The sequence below is a fragment of the Panulirus ornatus genome, chromosome 30 (assembly GCF_036320965.1).
Source record: "Panulirus ornatus isolate Po-2019 chromosome 30, ASM3632096v1, whole genome shotgun sequence".
Classification (NCBI taxonomy): domain Eukaryota; kingdom Metazoa; phylum Arthropoda; class Malacostraca; order Decapoda; family Palinuridae; genus Panulirus; species Panulirus ornatus.
In genome coordinates this window covers 25,130,199-25,151,055 of record NC_092253.1, presented here as the reverse complement: position 1 = coordinate 25,151,055, position 20,857 = coordinate 25,130,199, and the positions used below count along the sequence as shown (strand labels likewise).

Genomic DNA, 20,857 nt, shown 5'->3' with positions numbered 1-20,857 from the left:
GCTCCCTGCATGGTCGACAGGTCGGGGTTGACTTGGTTCCCAGTTTGGTGGACGGGCTGGGGCTCACTTGGCTCTCTGTATGGTTGACAGGTCGGGGCCCACCTGGCTCCCTGTATGGTTGACAGGTCGGGGCCCACCTGGCTCCCTGTATGGTTGACAGGTCGGGGCCCACCTGGCTCCCTGTATGGTTGACAGGTCGGGGCTCACCTGGCTCCCTGTATGGTTGACAGGTCGGGGCCCACCTGGCTCCCTGTATGGTTGACAGGTCGGGGCTCACCTGGCTCCCTGTATGGTTGACAGGTCGGGGCCCACCTGGCTCCCTGTATGGTTGACAGGTCGGGGCTCACCTGGCTCCCTGTGTGGTTGACAGGTCGGGGCTCACCTGGCTCCCTGTATGTTGACAGGTCGGGGCCCACCTGGCTCCCTGTATGGTTGACAGGTCGGGGCCCACCTGGCTCCCTGTATGGTTGACAGGTCGGGGCTCACCTGGCTCCCTGTATGGTTGACAGGTCGGGGCCCACCTGGCTCCCTGTATGGTTGACAGGTCGGGGCCCACCTGGCTCCCTGTATGGTTGACAGGTCGGGGCCCACCTGGCTCCCTGCATGGTTGACAGGTCGGGGCTCACCTGGCTCCCTGCATGGTTGACAGGTCGGGGCCCACCTGGCTCCCTGTATGGTTGACAGGTCGGGGCCCACCTGGCTCCCTGTATGGTTGACAGGTCGGGATTCCTCGTTCCAGCTTCAGTGATCGAATTATTGATTCATCAGAACCTTCAGTTCACTTCCAACTATTTCTCCCTTTCAACGACTCTGCCGCCAGACCCAGCCCTCCCACCTATTGATGTCATCCTTGCTGATATTTACTTTAGAAATATCTAAATTCATCCACAGGTTTTCCGTACTGTCTCACTTTCTCCTCACTTTGAAAATCCAGCTTTTTGTATTTGCATTTACTTTCAGCATCATCTTCGTGCAATACGTTACCCAGACGGCCCACTCTTCGCCCTAGCTCTTCCCGTGATTCAGCTAACAGCACAGCATGAGCATCACCCGGGTACAGTAACTGCGACAGTTCCTGTCCTGATTATTGACTGTTTGAGCATCAGTACGTCGAAATCTGGTCTGCGCGCGCATCTCCTTCCTTTCTTGAACCCTCCTCGTTCCTCACCAATAAGACGTTGATCATTTTCTTTTTGTCGTTGAACGCCATCGATCACCCTCCAACCCTACTGCACTCAGCCTGCAGTGCTAAAGAGACGCCCTCCTCCGCGGGTCTTACACTCACTTTGTACAACTGCTGCCATCGCTCAGCCATGCATCACCTGACCGTCCGTCACCTTTCCCACGCGTCCATACAGTCACTTTCCACAGCCATACCACAGCAGCGTTCACCTCCGCTCATCTCGCTCGTTCGCTACGCCATCTATTACCCATAGCTTTTATTTAAGCTTTATTGTTCTCTCTCTCTCTCTCTCTCTCTCTCTCTCTCTCTCTCTCTCTCTCTCTCTCTCTCTCTCTCTCTCTATATATATATATATATATATATATATATATATATATTGTATTAATGAGATGTATATTTTTTCTTCCCACCATTTTTCCAACGATTTTGTTTAATTCTTTGAATTACAGATTTCGTCCTTCGGCACGGGCATTCGCCCTAGCGTACTACCTCGTCTACTCTCATCTATCTCCTGCCACAGTAAGTTTTTGTACAGTCGTTTACATCCTGTTGTAAGAATAATTTCCCTCTTCCTCCTCCTCCTCGCGGATCATTATTTCCGCAGGTAATGAACAAACCTTTCAATGTCGAAGGGGAGGTAGTCGTCTTGCGTGACCTGCCTTTGTTTCTGTTGTTCCGCCGATCTTTCTCTTCCCCCGGTCCACCCTACTTTCCCTTGCCCAGCACCCTGCCAACTACCCCGACCCCATCAGCGGGGTTTCGTGCACAAAGAGGATCTCTCTTTGTATATCTGTATATCTCTTTGTATATCTGCACCTCTGAAAATGTTTATACTTTCTTTAAGCGTCTGTACGCAATTTCTCGCCTCGAGTTTGTGTGTGTGTGTGTGTGTGTGTGTGTGTGTGTGTGTGTGTGTGTGTGTGTAGATTCGCCACGACTAAGCCTGACACGGGAATGGGTCCGTGACTGCCCGTTCTCAAGTGTGCCATAATGGCACATGTCAAGTGTGTGTGTGTGTGTGTGTGTGTGTGTGCTTGCAGTGCCATTACTGGCACAGGGCGGCCTGTGTGTAATTGTAGTGTAATGGGCTCAGGTGAATATATATATATATATATATATATATATATATATATATATATATATATATATATATATATATATTTTTTTTTTTTTTGCTTTGTCACTGTCTCCCGCGTTTGCGAGGTAGCGCAAGGAAACAGACGAAAGAAATGGCCCAACCCACCCCCATACGCATGTATATACATACGTCCACACACGCAAATATACATACCTACACAGCTTTCCATGGATTACCCCAGACGCTTCACATGCATTGATTCAATCCACTGACAGCACGTCAACCCCGGTATACCACATCGATCCAATTCACTCTATTCCTTGCCCTTCTTTCACCCTCCTGCATGTTCAGGCCCCGATCACACAAAATCTTTTTCACTCCATCTTTCCACCTCCAATTTGGTCTCCCACTTCTCGTTCCCTCCACCTCCGACACATATATCCTCTTGGTCAATCTTTCCTCACTCATTCTCTCCATGTGCCCAAACCATTTCAAAACACCCTCTTCTGCTCTCTCAACCACGCTCTTTTTATTTCCACACATCTCTCTTACCCTTACGTTACTTACTCGATCAAACCACCTCACACCACACATTGTCTTCAAACATCTCATTTCCAGCACATCCATCCTCCTGCGCACAACTCTATCCATAGCCCACGCCTCGCTACCATACAACATTGTTGGAACCACTATTCCTTCAAACATACCCATTTTTGCTTTCCGAGATAATGTTCTCGACTTCCACACATTCTTCAAGGCTCCCAGGATTTTCGCCCCCTCCCCCACCCTATGATCCACTTCCGCTTCCATGGTTCCATCCGCTGCCAGATCCACTCCCAGATATCTAAAACACTTTACTTCCTCCAGTTTTTCTCCATTCAAACTTACCTCCCAATTGACTTGACCCTCAACCCTACTGTACCTAATTACCTTGCTCTTATTCACATTTACTCTTAACTTTCTTCTTTCACACACTTTACCAAACTCAGTCAACAGCTTCTGCAGTTTCTCACATGAATCAGCCACCAGCGCTGTATCATCAGCGAACAACTGACTCACTTCCCAAGCTCTCTAATCCACAACAGATTACTTGCCCCTCTTTCCAAAACTCTTGCATTCACCTCCCTAACAACCCCATCCATAAACAAATTAAACAACCATGGAGACATCACACACCCCTGCCGCAAACCTACATTCACTGAGAACCAATCACTTTCCTCTCTTCCTACACGTACACATGCCTTACATCCTCGATAAAAACTTTTCACTGCTTCTAACAACTTGCCTCCCACACCATATATTCTTAATACCTTCCACAGAGCATCTCTATCAACTCTATCATATGCCTTCTCCAGATCCATAAATGCTACATACAAATCCATTTGCTTTTCTAAGTATTTCTCACATACATTCTTCAAAGCAAACACCTGATCCACACATCCTCTACCACTTCTGAAACCACACTGCTCTTCTCCAATCTGATGCTCTGTACATGCCTTCACCCTCTCAATCAATATCCTCCCATATAATTTACCAGGAATACTCAACAAACTTATACCTCTGTAATTTGAGCACTCACTCTTATCCCCTTTGCCTTTGTACAATGGCACTATGCACGCATTCCGCCAATCCTCAGGCACCTCACCATGAGTCATACATACATTAAATAACCTTACCAACCACTCAACAATACAGTCACCCCCTTTTTTAATAAATTCCACTGCAATACCATCCAAACCTGCTGCCTTGCCGGCTTTCATCTTCCGCAAAGCTTTTACTACCTCTTCTCTGTTTACCAAATCATTTTCCCTAACCCTCTCACTTTGCACACCACCTCGACCAAAACACCCTATATCTGCCACTCTATCATCAAACACATTCAACAAACCTTCAAAATACTCACTCCATCTCCTTCTCACATCACCACTACTTGTTATCACCTCCCCATTTGCGCCCTTCACTGAAGTTCCCATTTGCTCCCTTGTCTTACGCACTTAATTTACCTCCTTCCAGAACATCTTTTTATTCTCCCTAAAATTTAATGATACTCTCTCACCCCAACTCTCATTTGCCCTTTTTTTCACCTCTTGCACCTTTCTCTTGACCTCCTGTCTCTTTCTTTTATACATCTCCCACTCAATTGCATTTTTTCCCTGCAAAAATCGTCCAAATGCCTCTCTCTTCTCTTTCACTAATACTCTTACTTCTTCATCCCACCACTCACTACCCTTTCTAATCAACCCACCTCCCACTCTTCTCATGCCACAAGCATCTTTTGCGCAATCCATCACTGATTCCCTAAATACATCCCATTCCTCCCCCACTCCCCTTACTTCCATTGTTCTCACCTTTTTCCATTCTGTACTCAGTCTCTCCTGGTACTTCCTCACACAAGTCTCCTTCCCAAGCTCACTTACTCTCACCACCCTCTTCACCCCAACATTCACTCTTCTTTTCTGAAAACCCATACAAATCTTCACCTTAGCCTCCACAAGATAATGATCAGTCATTATACACACACACACACACACACACACACACACACACACACACACACACACACACACACACACACACACACACACATATTCGCCATTTCCCGTCTTAGCGAGGTAGCATTCAAGAACAGATGACTGAACCTTAGAGGGAAAAATCCTCAATTGGTCTGCGTCTCTGTTCTTTCTTTTGGAAAAGTATAACAGGAGGGAAAGATGTCCAGCCTCCCCCCGGCTCCCTCCCCTTTTAATCGCCTTCTACGACAGATATGTTGCAGCCGCATCTCATCGATAATTGAGTCAAGAGGATGGCGTTAGGTATATATTTTTAAGAGTAAATTAGATTCCTCCTCACCCAAGTAGGGCCGCCGCTTGAGTAGGTCTCCCCGGCCCGCGTTATACGAACGACTCCGTTCATATGATTATCTTCGACAGTGATAAGTGTTTCTCGATGCGTCATAGGAAACATAATAATCACCAGTAATTGAGCGATAGAATATCTCCGCTTAGTCTCACTCACCGAGCCTAAAAGTTGTTTGGCTACGTATGTGTTGCTTACTACCACCTCACTCTTTCCAACACTTGGTATTGGCAAAGCATAAGTTGGAATCTTTTACTGTGTACTTGTGAACACGAACCGTTAGCATGTGGTTTTTAATAACACTTATTTTCTCTCAGATTTTGTCACCAAAATAACTAGTTTTCGCATCCTGGGTGCTAACTGGCTGGTCCACACGTCGTGGGTGTAACTGGCTGGTCCACACGTCGTGGGTGTAACTGGCTGGTCCACACGTCGTGGGTGTAACTGGCTGGTTAACACGTCGTGGGTGTGACTGGCTGGTCAACACGTCGTGGGTGTGACTGGCTGGTTCACACGTCGTGGGTGTAACTGGCTGGTCCACACGTCCTTGGTGTAACTGGCTGGTCCACACGTCGTGGGTGTAACTAGCTGGTTAACACGTCGTGGGTGTGAGTGGCTGGTTCACACGTCGTGGGTGTAATTGGCCGGTCATCACGTCGAGGGTGTAACTGGCTGGTCAACACGTCGTGGGTGTGACTGGCTGGTCCACACGCCAAGGATGTGACTGGCTAGGAGACACGAGCTTACACCCAAGTCCCGGATCGAAACCAGATGTCTGAGGGAAACGGATTACCCGCGTCTGACTACTTCTCAGGTAATGAGGACTTTTATCCCCTGTATCTCATGTAAGGGGTCCCTATGTCTTTATTCATCTGAGGGAAGGGTTTCGGTCACCCATAGGTCAAAGAGCAAGGGCGCCTGCATTCACCCGTAGTTCTGTCGGAAAAGGCTATTGCGTCACCCCAAGATCTGAAGGAAAGGGTGCGTACGTACCTTCTAGACTTGAGGGAGAGGATGTCTATGTTTCACGCTTATCTCAAAAGGGAGAGGGGTATCTGTAACTCCCTCCCAGAAAAAGAATGAAGTTCTCAAAACTGTGAGTTTATCAGCGAGTGTGAGCTATATATAACAAGTTGATCCATCATGGTCTGAACTCCTTATCTGGTAAAACCACGTCCCTAATATTAGCACGTATTTTATGCATTCCTGTTTTGAGAAGCTACTTATGTCTGATTTTGCTCACAAACGTTGATAGTGTGGTCAGTGTACCCAACCATCGGTAAGGTCACTTTCTCTTACTACCGTACGCACTACAACAATGTAATGCCTTCGTACTCAAGGGCGAGCATTATTTCTCCCTTCATTTCTGCTTAAGATGGATGAAAGCATTTCTTGCGTCACTTGAAAGTGCCAACTTGAACCATATCCAATCATCAGCTTCATTTTAAGGTTCCTAACGTCTTTAGCAAGCACAGTGGAACTAGAGGAAAGCAATTACATATTTAATGCGATTACTGTTCGTGTTGTGGAAAGAGTTTTACACTCGTGGTGCTCTTTCTATTAACCTTCCCTGTATGTCTCCCTTGTGTATGCGCGTGCGCACACACACACACACACAGCATAAGCCAGGTAACCTTTATCGTCCAGCACCAAAGGGGGGATGAACACCTGTGTTGGGTGTAGGCCGACTGCCAAGCACAGGATTCGAACGCATGCGGGTCCAACCCTGGGCTGGCCCGTACTGACTCACGTGTGTGAGTGTGTGTGTTACGGGGAGAGAAATTTCCCATCGTGTTGCCCGTCTCTTAATCTTGTATTTCTGCCACATGTATTTATTCTTCTGTGTACACAAAGACACTAGTTAAAGTCAGTTACCCATATATTAGCCAGACTCGAGAGCAGGATGAAGAGCGGTCGGATCCCAGGCTGGCCTGTGGTGACTTGTGATCACCACGGATGCCCCTGTGTGTGTGTGTGTGTGATGAAAATTTGTGATTACTAATTGTGTTACAAGGAGAGAGTTTTAAACTTGTATTGCACCATATCTTTACCTTATATATATATATATATATATATATATATATATATATATATATATATATATATATATATATATATATATATTTATTTATTTATTTATTTATTTTGCTTTGTCGCTGTCTCCCGCGTTTGCGAGGTAGCGCAAGCAAACAGACGAAAGAAATGGCCCAACCCACCCCCCATACACATGTATATACATACACGTCCACACACGCAAATATACATACCTATACATCTCAATGAACACATATATATACACACACAGACATATACATATATGCACATGTACATAATTCATACTGTCTGCCTTTATTCCCATCGCCACCTTGCTACACATGGAATAACATCCCTCTCCCCCCTCATGTGTGCGAGGTAGCGCTAGGAAAAGACAACAAAGGCCCCATTCGTTCACACTCAGTCTCTAGCTGTCATGTAATAATGCCCGAAACCACAGCTCCCTCTCAACATCCAGGCCCCACAGAACTTTCCATGGTTTACCCCAGACGCTTCACATGCCCTGATTCAATCCATTGACAGCACGTCGACCCCGGTATACCACATCGATCCAATTCACTCTATTCCTTGCCCGCCTTTCACCCTCTTGAATGTTCAGGCCCCGATCACTCAAAATCTTTTTCACTCCATCTTTCCACCTCCAATTTGGTCTCCCACTTCTCGTTCCCTCCACCTCCGACACATATATCCTCTTTGTCAGTCTTTCCTCACTCATTTTCTCCATGTGCCCAAACCATTTCAAAACACCTTCTTCTGCTCTCTCAACCACGCTCTTTTTATTTCCACACATCTCTCTTACCCTTACATTACTTACTCGATCAAACCACCTCACACTACATATTGTCCTCAAACATCTCATTTCCAGCACATTCACCCTCCTGCGCACAACTCTATCCATAGCCCACGCCTCGCAACCATACAACATTGTTGGAACCACTATTCCTTCAAACATACCCATTTTTGCTTTCCGAGATAATGTTCTCGACTTCCAAACACTCTTTAAGGCTCCCAGGATGTTTGCCCCCTCCCCATCCTATGATTCACTTCTACTTCCATGGTTCCATCCGCTACCAGATCCACTACCAGATATCTAAAACACTTTACTTCCTCCAGTTTTTCTCCATTCAAACTTACCTCCCAATTGACTTGACCCTCAACCCTACTGTACCTAATAACCTTGCTCTTGTTCACATGTACTCTTAACTTTCTTCTTTCACACACTTTACTAATCTCAGTCACCAGCTTCTGCAGTTTCTCACATGAATCAGCCACCAGCGCTGTATCATCAGCGAACAACAACTGACTCACTTCCCAAGCTCTCTCATCCACAACAGACTGCATACTTGCCCCTTTTTCCAAAACTCTTACATTCACCTCCCTAACAACCCCATCCATAAACAAATTAAACGACCATGGAGACATCACACACCCCTGCCACAAACCTACATTCAATGAGAACCAATCACTTTCCTCTCTTCCTACACGTACACATGCCTTACATCCTCGATAAAAACTTTTCACTGCTTCTAACAACTTGCCTCCCACACCATATATTCTTAATACCTTCCACAGAGCATCTCTATCAACTCTATCCCTGGGGATAGGGGAGAAAGAATACTTCCCACGTATTCCCTGCGTGTCGTAGAAGGCAACTAAAAGGGGAGGGAGTGGGGGGCTGGAAATCCTCCCCTCTCATTATTTTTTTTTTTTTAATTTTCCAAAAGAGGGAACAGAGAAGGGGGCCAGATAAGGATATTCCCTCAAAGGCCCAGTCCTCTGTTCTAAACACTACCTCGCTAACACGGGAAATGGCGAATAGTTTGAAAGAAAGAAAATTTGAAAATATATATATATATATATATATATATATATATATATATATTTTGCTTTGTCGCTGTCTCCCGCGTTTGCGAGGTAGCGCAAGGAAACAGACGAAAGAAATGGCCCAACCCACCCCCATACACATGTATATACATACGTCCACACACGCAAATATACATACCTACACAGCTTTCCATGGTTTACCCCAGACGCTTCACATGCCCTGATTCAATCCACTGACAGCACGTCAACCCCGGTATACCACATCGCTCCAATTCACTCTATTCCTTGCCCTCCTTTCACCCTCCTGCATGTTCAGGCCCCGATCACACAAAATCTTTTTCACTCCATCTTTCCACCTCCAATTTGGTGTCCCACTTCTCCTCGTTCCCTCCACCTCCGACACATATATCCTCTTGGTCAGTCTTTCCTCACTCATTCTCTCCATGTGGCCAAACCATTTCAAAACACCTTCTTCTGCTCTCTCAACCACGCTCTTTTTATTTCCACACATCTCTCTTACCCTTACGTTACTTACTCGATCAAACCACCTCACACCACACATTGTCCTCAAACATCTCATTTCCAGCACATCCATCCTTCTGCGCACAACTCTATCCATAGCCCACGCCTCGCAACCATACAACATTGTTGGAACCACTATTCCTTCAAACATACCCATTTTTGCTTTCCGAGATAATGTTCTCGACTTCCACACATTCTTCAAGGCTCCCAGGATTTTCACCCCCTCCCCCACCCTATGATCCACTTCTGCTTCCATGGTTCCATCCGCTGCCAGATCCACTCCCAGATATCTAAAACACTTTACTTCCTCCAGTTTTGCTCCATTCAAACTTACCTCCCAAATGACTTGACCCTGAACCCTACTGTACCTAATAACCTTGCTCTTATTCACATTTACTCTTAACTTTCTTCTTTCACACACTTTACCAAACTCAGTCACCAGCTTCTGCAGTTTCTCACATGAATCAGCCACCAGCGCTGTATCATCAGCGAACAACAACTGACTCACTTCCCAAGCTCTCTCATCCACAACAGACTTCATACTTGCCCCTCTTTCCAAAACTCTTGCATTCACCTCACTAACAACCCCATCCATAAACAAATTAAACAACCATGGAGACATCACACACCCCTGCCGCAAACCTACATTCACTGAGAACCAATCACTTTCCTCTCTTCCTACACGTACACATGCCATACATCCTCGATAAAAACTTTTCACTGCTTCTAACAACTTGCCTCCCACACCATATATTCTTAATACCTTCCACAGAGCATCTCTATCAACTCTATCATATGCCTTCTCCAGATCCATAAATTCTACATACAAATCCATTTGCTCTTCTAAGTATTTCTCACATACATTCTTCAAAGCAAATACCTGATCTACACATCCTCTACCACTTCTGAAACCACACTGCTCTTCCCCAGTCTGATGCTCTGTACGTGCCTTCACCCTCTCAACGTATATATATATATATATATATATATATATATATATATATATATATATATATGTATATATATATATTATCCCTGGGGATAGGGGAGAAAGAATACTTCCCACGTATTCCCTGCGTGTCGTAGAAGGCGACTAAAAGGGAAGGGAGCGGGGGGCTGGAAATCCTCCACTCTTGTTTTTTTTTGTTTTCTTTTTCCCAAAGAAGGAACAGAGAAGGGGGCCAGGTGAGGATTTCCCTCAAAGGCCCAGTCCTCTGTTCTTAGCGCTACCTCGCTTACATGGGAAATGGTGAATAGTTTAAAAGAAAAAAGAAAATATATATATATATATATATATATATATATATATATATATATATATATATATATATATATATATATATCCTGGGGGTAGGGGATTAAGAATACTTCCCACGTATTCCCTGTGTGTCGTAGAAGGCGACTAAAAGGGGAGGGAGCGGGGGGCTGGAAATCCTCCCCTCTTGTTTTTTTTTTTTTTTTTTTTTTTTAATTTTCCAAAAGAAGGAACAGAGTGGGGCCAGGTGAGGATATTCCAAAAAAGGCCCAGTCCTCTGTTCTTAACGCTACCTCGCTAACGCGGGAGATGGCGAATAGTTTAAAAGAAAAAAATATATATATACATATATATTTATTTTGCTTAGTCGCTGTCTCCCGCGTTTGCGAGGTAGCGCAAAGAAACAGACGAAAGAATGGCCCAACCCAACCACATACACATGTATATACATACACGTCCACACACGCAAATATACATACCTATACCTCTCAATGTACACGTATATATATACACACAGACATATACATATATACACATGTACAGAATTCATACTGCCTGCCCTTATTTATTCCCATTGCCACCTTGCCACACATGGAATAACAACCCCCTCCCCCCTCATGTGTGCAAGGTAGCGCTAGGAAAAGACAACAAAGGCCCCATTCGTTCACACTCAGTCTCTAGCTGTCATATATATATTTTCATTTATTTATTTTGCTTTGTTGCTGTTTCCCGCGTTAGCAAGGTAGCGTAAGGAAACAGACGAAAGAATGGCCCATCCCACCCACATACACATGTATATACATACATGTCCACACACGCAAATATACATACCTATACATCTCAATGTACACATATAAATACACACACACAGACATATACATATATACACATGTACATAATTCATTCTTTCTGCCTTTATTTATTCCCATCGCCACCTCGCCACACATGGAATAACAACCCCCTCCCCCCTCATGTGTGCGAGGTAGCGCTAGGAAAAGACAACAAAGGCCCCATTTGTTCACACTCAGTCTCTAGCTGTCATGTAATAATGCACCAAAATCACAGCTCCCTTTCCACATCCAGGCCCCACAGAACTTTCCATATATTTCTTTCAAACAATTCGCCATTTCCTGCATTAGCGAGGTAGCGTTAAGAACAGAGGATTGGGCCTTTGAGGGTATATCCTTACCTGGCCCCCTTCTGTGTCCCTTCTTTTGGAAAAAAAAAAGAAAAAACGAACTTTCCATATATATATATATATATATATATATATATATATATATATATATATGGAAAGTTCGTTTTTTCTTTTTTTTTCCAAAAAATATATATATATATATATATATATATATATATATATATATATATATATATTTTTTTTTTTTTTTTATACTTTGTCGCTGTCTCCCGCGTTTGCGAGGTAGCGCAAGGAAACAGACGAAAGAAATGGCCCAACCCACCCCCATACACATGTATATACATACGTCCACACACGCAAATATACATACCTACACAGCTTTCCATGGTTTACCCCAGACGCTTCACATGCCTTGATTCAATCCACTGACAGCACGTCAACCCCGGTATACCACATCGCTCCAATTCACTCTATTCCTTGCCTTCCTTTCACCCTCCTGCATGTTCAGGCCCCGATCACACAAAATCTTTTTCACTCCATCTTTCCACCTCCAATTTGGTCTCCCTCTTCTCCTTGCTCCCTCCACCTCCGACACATATATCCTCTTGGTCAATCTTTCCTCACTCATCCTCTCCATGTGCCCAAACCACTTCAAAACACCCTCTTCTGCTCTCTCAACCATGCTCTTTTTATTTCCACACATCTCTCTTACCCTTACGTTACTCACTCGATCAAACCACCTCACACCACACATTGTCCTCAAACATCTCATTTCCAGCACATCCATCCTCCTGCGCACAACTCTATCCATAGCCCACGCCTCGCAACCATACAACATTGTTGGAACCACTATTCCTTCAAACATACCCATTTTTGCTTTCCGAGATAATGTTCTCGACTTCCACACATTCTTCAAGGCCCCCAGAATTTTCGCCCCCTCCCCCACCCTATGATCCACTTCCGCTTCCATGGTTCCATCCGCTGCCAGATCCACTCCCAGATATCTAAAACACTTCATATATATATATATATATGGAGTGAATGGTTGCAAGGCGTGGGCTATGGATAGAGTTGTGCGCAGGAGGGTGGATGTGCTGGAAATGAGATGTTTGAGGACAATGTGTGGTGTGAGGTGGTTTGATCGAGTAAGTAATGTAAGGGTAAGAGAGATGTGTGGAAATAAAAAGAGCGTGGTTGAGAGAGCAGAAGAGGGTGTTTTGAAATGGTTTGGGCACATGGAGAGAATGAGTGAGGAAAGATTGACCAAGAGGATATATGTGTCGGAGGTGGAGGGAATGAGGAGAAGTGGGAGACCAAATTTAAGGTGGAAAGATGGAGTGAAAAAGATTTTGTGTGATCGGGGCCTGAACATGCAGGAGGGTGAAAGGTGGGCAAGGAATAGAGTGAATTGGATCGATGTGGTATACTGGGGTTGACGTGCTGTCAGTGGATTGAATCAGGGCATGTGAAGCGTCTGGGGTAAACCATGGAAAGTTGTGTGGGGCCTGGATGTGGAAAGGGAGCTGTGGTTTCGGGCATTATTGCATGACAGCTGGAGATTGAGTGTGAACGAATGGGGCCTTTGTTGTCCTTTCCTAGTGCTACCTCGCACACAGGAGGGGGGAGGGGGATGGTATTCCATGTGTGACGAGGTGGTGATGGGAATGAATAGGGGCAGACAGTGTGAATTGTGTGCATGAGTATATATGTATGTGTCTGTGTGTGTATATATATGTGTACATTGAGATGTATAGGTATGTATATTTGCGTGTGTGGGCGTGTGGGTGTTTACATTGTGTATGGGGGTGGGTTGGGCCATTTTTTTTTTCGTCTGTTTCCTTGCGCTACCTCGCAAACGCGGGAGACAGCGACAAAGCAAAATAAATAAAAATAAATATGGAGTGAAAAAGATTTTGAGTGATCGGGGCCTGAACATGCAGGAGGGTGAAAGGCGTGCAAGGAATAGAGTGAATTGGATCGATGTGGTATACTGGGGTCGATATGCTGTCAATGGGTTGAACTAGGGCATGTAAAGCGTCTTGGGTAAACCATGGAAAGTTCTGTGGGGCCTGGATGTGGAAAGGGAGCTTTGGTTTCAGTGCATTATTACATGACAGCTAGAGACTGAGTGTGAATGAATATGGCCTTTGTTGTCTTTTCCTAGTGCTACCTTGCACACATGAGGGGGGAGGGGGTTGTTATTTCATGAGTGGCGAGGTGGCGATGGGAATGAATAAAGGCAGAGAGTGTGAATTATGTACATGTGTATATATGTATATGTCTGTGTGTGTATATATATGTATACATTGAGATGTATAGGTATATATATTTGCGTGTGTGGACGTGTATGTATATACATGTGTATGTGGGTGGGTTGGGCCATTCTTTTGTCTGTTTCCTTGCGCTACCTTGCAAAAGGGAAAGTTTTTACTGATAGTGATGAAGTGAGGAGGATATGGAGTGAGTATTTTGAAGGACTGTTAAATGCATTTGATGATAGAGTGGCAGATTTAAGGCATTTGGGCCAGGATGGTATGCAGATTGAGAGAGTCATGGAAAGTGATTTGGTGAAGACAGAAGAGGTGGTGAAAGCCTTGGTGTGAAAGATGAAATGGGGCATTTTGGCTGGATTGGATGGTATTGCAGTTGAGTTTATTAAGAAAGGAGGTGACTGTGTCATTGTTTGGTTGATAAGGATATTCATTGTATGTGTTGATGATGGTGAGGTGCCTGAGGATTTATAGAACCTAACTTTGTTTATAATCTCTCATTAGCTAGCAAGCAGTAGTCCTGTATGTGGTGATGGATGACCTAAGATCACATTAAGGTGTTTGTTCCTACCTATCTATCTGTATCTCTGATGCCTCTTCCCTCCTGAAACTCCCTAAAGGGTGTGGCCACTGCTATAGAGTTTCCATAACTAGTGAACTCCAGTACTTTTTCTTAATCTTTAGTGCTTCATTCCTAACAGGCCACTGGCAGAGGGCAACTTTATAGCGGTGTTTGTAGAAGCTCTTACCTAATGTACATATTGACTACTATCTAATGTGTCTGCTCAGTGTTCCAACCTACTACTTCTGCCTAATGCTCCAGCCTAATATTCCTACCATTTTGCCGAAAGGCATATCCGTTAAGGTTAATAAGATTTCATTGAATATCCTTTCTGTTACTATGTATCTTTATGCTAACTTGCATCATTTACAGTGGCTCATATACGTGGATAGAAGAAACTCAAAACTTTTCACTGAACATTAGGGTCAAATTGTGACTGCTTATTTGACAGCCAATCTCTAAAATCTTTCTTAATGTTTTCTGCACTTTAGTGTGGATTCTGACATATTCTTTGAATGTGTGGAATATTTATGAGCAAAGTATTCTAGGAGGAGTCTACACATAATAAGATTCTGACTGTATATGAAAAATTCACTTGGAAAGGAAAAAAAATCTTTGGCGATATGTAATCATCCTGCCAGCTGAAGAGGATAATAAGATTTGTATGTATGGATATGATTGTTATTTTAAAAGGTAATACATAACTTTATAGTAATGACTGATGAGGAACAAAATTACATATCACTGTCCTGTTTTTGGTTAAATATATCATGAAACATTTGCTGGGTTCAAGATTCAAATCTTCATATTCTTTATATTGTATGTGCTTCATCAATAAGATATTTAGCAAAACAGTTCCATATTTGTATATAAAATTTTTTTCAGGATACAAAATATTCCATTCCAAAATTACTCCAAAATAAATACTTAGCACTTTAATGAACTGCACACTATCCATAATCACAGACAATACAATACCCCCAGAAAAATATATCTGTATAATGCCTAAATTTCTAACATACAACATTCAGCTAACAATCTATACAATGATTATTTTGAAAGGCAGTGCATAAACTATGACACTCTGGTGCAAGTATTGATAAATCACAGCATCGTAACTGACTATTGAATGACGACTAACAAATATTCCTCTCAAAATCCTCTTTTGGCATGCATCATGTCTCAATACTGAGAAGAATGACCATCTTCAGTAGAATGAACATGCACTTCCCATCTGTAAATATCATTCCTTCTACCTTATACGAAATATGCTCTGAAAAAAAAGATGGAAGATATGGACTTAATAAGATGTATAAATATGATGCAGACAGTAAACACATTTCTCTCCACATCCAAAATGAGGAGGCAAACACTGAACCTTCCCCAATATTTTGATTACAATTGTAAACAAAAACCAAAATAAATTTTTCAGTTTAGGTAATGACAATGGATATGTAAATCTTTCCATCATTTTACACTGTATCTTACTGTCACAGACACTCAGAATGCAATGTTCTTAAAGTTGTCCGAAAAACAGAACATAATTATAATCATGTATTTTAAGGTAACAGAAAATACCTACAGGAGTGCAAGAAAATCATATCAATGGACTCTTAACACTTCATAGAAGTGATGCAATAAGGTAGGGGAAATACTGGGTTAAACTGTGGAAAAGTGTGGAACACTTTTAGGAGCAAAAAGACACCTAATTTTCCCTAAGCAACCAAGGTTTATCATTAATCAATGTTACAACAACATTAATATCATTTACTACATTCTGCTCCACTATATGGTAAAGGATATTTGATGGACATGCTTGTTTGCTGGCCACATGGCAAAAACCTTTCATCAAAATTACAGTATAGGCAGCTGCATGAAGAAATTAGGCGAGATCTCCACAAGTTTAATTAGACTTCAAGAAGTATCATTCATAATTTTATGCCATTCAACCCCCTAATTATTCTACATCATATCCCTTATCACTATTGTTTTTACTATCGTTGCATAAAAAATTATTTAAATCTCATCAGTACCCTTCTATTCAATTCTAAAAACTGTAGGAGCCCACTAATACAATTTTCTTCTATTTCCATGAGTTACTCAATGGTAACCTTATCAGTATTACATATTTACCAAAATATCATAAATTTCTTATAATGTACATGCATGTGATGTACAGATATCAATAGTAGTTACACCAGTTGAATGCTACATAAATTAAGATCCCTGATCATTCACAGTCTATTGTTTATGGACTCGGAAGTTATCGCACAAACAGTGTGCTCCTTTTCAATATGCAAGTCTTTTCATCTGCTAACATTTATTCAAAGAATAATTGAACACTACTACCTACTGTATACAAAGAGTAATATTCTATTCAAAACAGAATTTCCAAAACCTAAAAAAAAATATATAAGTGAAAACATAGATAGGAGTTATACTTCGCTCAGCCACTGTCACTTTGCAACCCCAATCAGTGCTGGGCTAGATTCTTAAACTCCAGAATGTCCATAATACAGGTATATAAAATAATCCAGACATCAGAATTCCAGAAGCTTCAGAAAGTTTGGAAAATTTTGTGAAAACATCTTTGGTTGGTATTCAGTTTACAAATATTATGACACTGTGCTTACACCTATTACAAGACAAATAACACAGAAGCTACTGAATTAGTGTTACAGTCCTGGAAAATTACTGAATGCACAGCAAGTAAAAAATTATGCAATGTCTACATCCCAAGCATTCCACATCAGTAATGTACCTAAATTAATTTTACTAATCGTCCCAACAATCTTCTTGATTCTCTTCCTTTGCCCTCTTTACATATATGAGAAATAAAACATTTCATAATGCAACTTTTACCATATTCCCTTCAGATATACCACAACCTCACTCTGCAAACAATAGGCAAATAATCTGAACAATGTTGCTTAGTCTTGGAAACATACATATGCTTATGGCTTCATTGTTTTAAATATTTTTAAATTCGACATGTTACGTACTTTCAAATACAAGAAATAGCTTTTGGACAGAAAACAGTAACCTGATTGTTTAAAATTATCTACCATATCAACAGCTTTGTTAGTACTGTAATCTTTGTTATTCAAAATCATCTGCCTCATAAACAAATTTATTAGTACTGCAATCCTAGCACCCCTTTTATGTGGCTCCTGCATTTTCAAGGCTGTTCTCCAAGCCTGGGCAAAGTATGGTAACCCCATATGGGATGGAAAGGTCCTTGATGAGGCTGTTCTCCTTTCTGTCCAATGACAATGGTACAGCTTCATCAAAGATGACTTCTCACTTGTGGTGTTATTGTTAGCTTGCAGAGTCTAGGAACACTTAACAGCTAAGGTCAACAAAAGTTAACTTCCAGGGAACCTTATAGAAGGTGCAATATAGTGTCTTTAAAAATGCTTTCATATCCCACTTTCCATGAGTTTTTCAGAGTTGTGCCCATGTGCAAATAGCAGAAGTCTGTAGGAGCTGGGTTACAAATTTAATTAACATTACTTATTGAGCAAGTACTGCAATCTCACTACATTGCACTTGGTATAAAGAAATTCAGGATATTTCACAAAATTGTTGATGCAAAAATATGAATCTGTAAAATAACAAAGGCAAACCAATGACAACAAATCATCAGATCAGTTTAGCCCAAGTGCATCACCTTCAAACTTCAATGAGATACCAGACAGATTTTGTACTGTGTAATGGTTAGATACTTATACTGTTTCTTATATACTTCATAATGCCACCTGAGCACAGCCTCAATATCTGCTGGATCTTGTAGAAAGAAATGTAAAATATGACCAGCATTACAAGAGATGCTTGTTAAAGGAAAACCAACAAAGAAGTGGTGGAGTATGGGGTACTGAAAACAAAGTTATATACAATACCAAAAACATCTAGGTTGTTTCAGAAGGAAGTTATGGATAATGGTTATCACTGCTAAAGATTGAATAATAAACGAAACTACTAAAAGAGGCTGTTTGTATCATAACAGTGGTTTACATATATCTGTGGGGATGGTTTGGACGGTGGAAATGATGTCACTATTTTGTAAGATCCATTATACTATAAAGGGCTTAGTCTCAACTTTACAAAATAGTGAATACCTACTGTTTATCAAAATTTTGCATTTTCTAAATGATTTTTTCATACTAGATTCCCGTTTCCCACGTCACAAGGAAGAGCTAGCTGTCGTGTGTAATGCAAAAACCCACAGCACCCTATCCACAACCAAGCTCCACAGAACTTTCCATGGTTTACCCAAGATGCTTCACATGCTCTATCTCAAGCACATCTTTCATCCTCCTTCATATTCAGTCCCCAATTGCTCGAAATCTTTTTCACTCCATCCTTCCATCTCCAATTTGGTCTCCCTGTTCTTGTTTCCTCCACTTTTGACACATATAATCCTCTTTGTCATCATTTCTTCATATGTCCAAATCGTTTCAACACACCCTTTTCTGCTTCCTCAATCACAAATTTTTTATTACCACACATCTCTGTCACCCTTTCATTACTTACTTTATCAAATCACCTCATACCACAAATTGTCCCCTTTCATTTTTAACACATCCACCCTCCTTTGCACAGCCTTATATAGATGTCTTGCATCTATATAATATTGTTAGGACTAGTATTCCATCATACATACCCACTTTTGCTCTCCAAGATAATGTTTTCTCTTTCCACACATAATTCATCACTCCCAGAACCTTCACCCCATCCCCCATCCTATGACTCACTTCTGTTTCCATTGTTCCACTTCCTGCCATTTCCACTCCTAGATATCTAATACACTTAATACACTTTACTTCCTCCAATTTTTCTCTGTTCAAACTCACATTCCAACTAACCTGTCCCTCAACCCTGCTGAAGTTAATAACCTTGCTTTTATTCACATTCACTCTCAACTTTCTCCTTTCACACTCTTCTTCTAGACTCAGTCACCAACTCCTGCAGTATGTCACACAAATCTACCACCAGTGCTGTATCATAAGTAAAGAACAACTGACTCACTTCCCAGGTCCTCTCATCCCCTACAGGCTGCATACTCACCCCTCTCTCTAAGACTCTTGCATTTACCTGCCTTATCACCCCATCCATCAACAAACTGAACAACCATGGCGACATCACACACCCGTGCCGCAGACCAACCTTCACTTGGAATCATTCACTCTCCTCTCTTCCTACTCATACACAAGCCTTACACCCTTAGTAAAAACTTTGCTTCCTGCAACTTTCCTCCCACACCATATATTCTTAAGATAAAACAGCTTACCTCCCATACCATATAATTTTAAGACAAAACATCTCTATCAACCTATTATATGCCTTCTCCAGATCTGTAAATACCACATTACATATCCATTTGTTTTTCCAAGTATTTCTCACACATATTTTTAAAGCAAAATCTGATCCACACATCCTCTACCACTTCAGAAACCATACTGCTCCTCTCCAAGCTGATGTTCTGTACATGCCTTCACCTCCTCAATCAATACCCTCCCATACAACTTACCAGGTATACTCAGTAAACTTATTCTTCTGTAATTTAATATGAACACTCACCTTTAACCCCCTTCCTTTATGTCAATCCTCAAAACCTTCACCCCCTCCCCCATCCTATGACTCACTTCTGTTTCCATGGTTCCACTCCCTGCCATTTCCACTCCTAGATATCTAATACACTTAATACCTTTTACTTCCTCCAATTTTTCTCCATTCAAACTCACATTCCAGCTAACCTGTCCCTCAACCCTGCTGAAGTTAATAATCTTGCTTTTATTCACATTCACTCTCAACTTTCTCCTTTCACACTCTTCTTCCAGACTCAGTCACCCACTTCTGCAGTTTGTCACACAAATCTACCGCCAGTGCTGTATCATAAGTAAAGAACAACTGACTCACTTCCCAGGTCCTCTCATCCCCTACAGACTGCATACTCACCCCTGTCTCTAAGACTCTTGCATTTACCTCCCTTATCACCCCACCCATCAACAAACTGAACAACCATGGCGACATCACACACCTGTGCCGCAGACCAACCTTCACTTGGAATCATTCACTCTCCTCTCTTCCTATTCATACACAAGCCTTACACCC

General features: G+C 42.2%; 1 protein-coding gene across 3 annotated transcripts in view; it reads right to left on the bottom strand.

Moving 5' to 3' along the window:
- Positions 1 to 15,402: 15,402 nt before the first annotated feature.
- Positions 15,403 to 20,857, bottom strand: part of LOC139758506 (succinyl-CoA:acetate/propanoyl-CoA:succinate CoA transferase) — a 78,497-nt gene continuing 73,042 nt past the window's right edge. For all 3 annotated transcript variants that reach the window (XM_071680006.1, XM_071680004.1, XM_071680005.1), the window contains one exon: positions 15,403 to 20,257. The gene's annotated coding sequence lies outside the window, so the exon portion shown is untranslated. The remainder of the gene's footprint in view (positions 20,258 to 20,857) is intronic.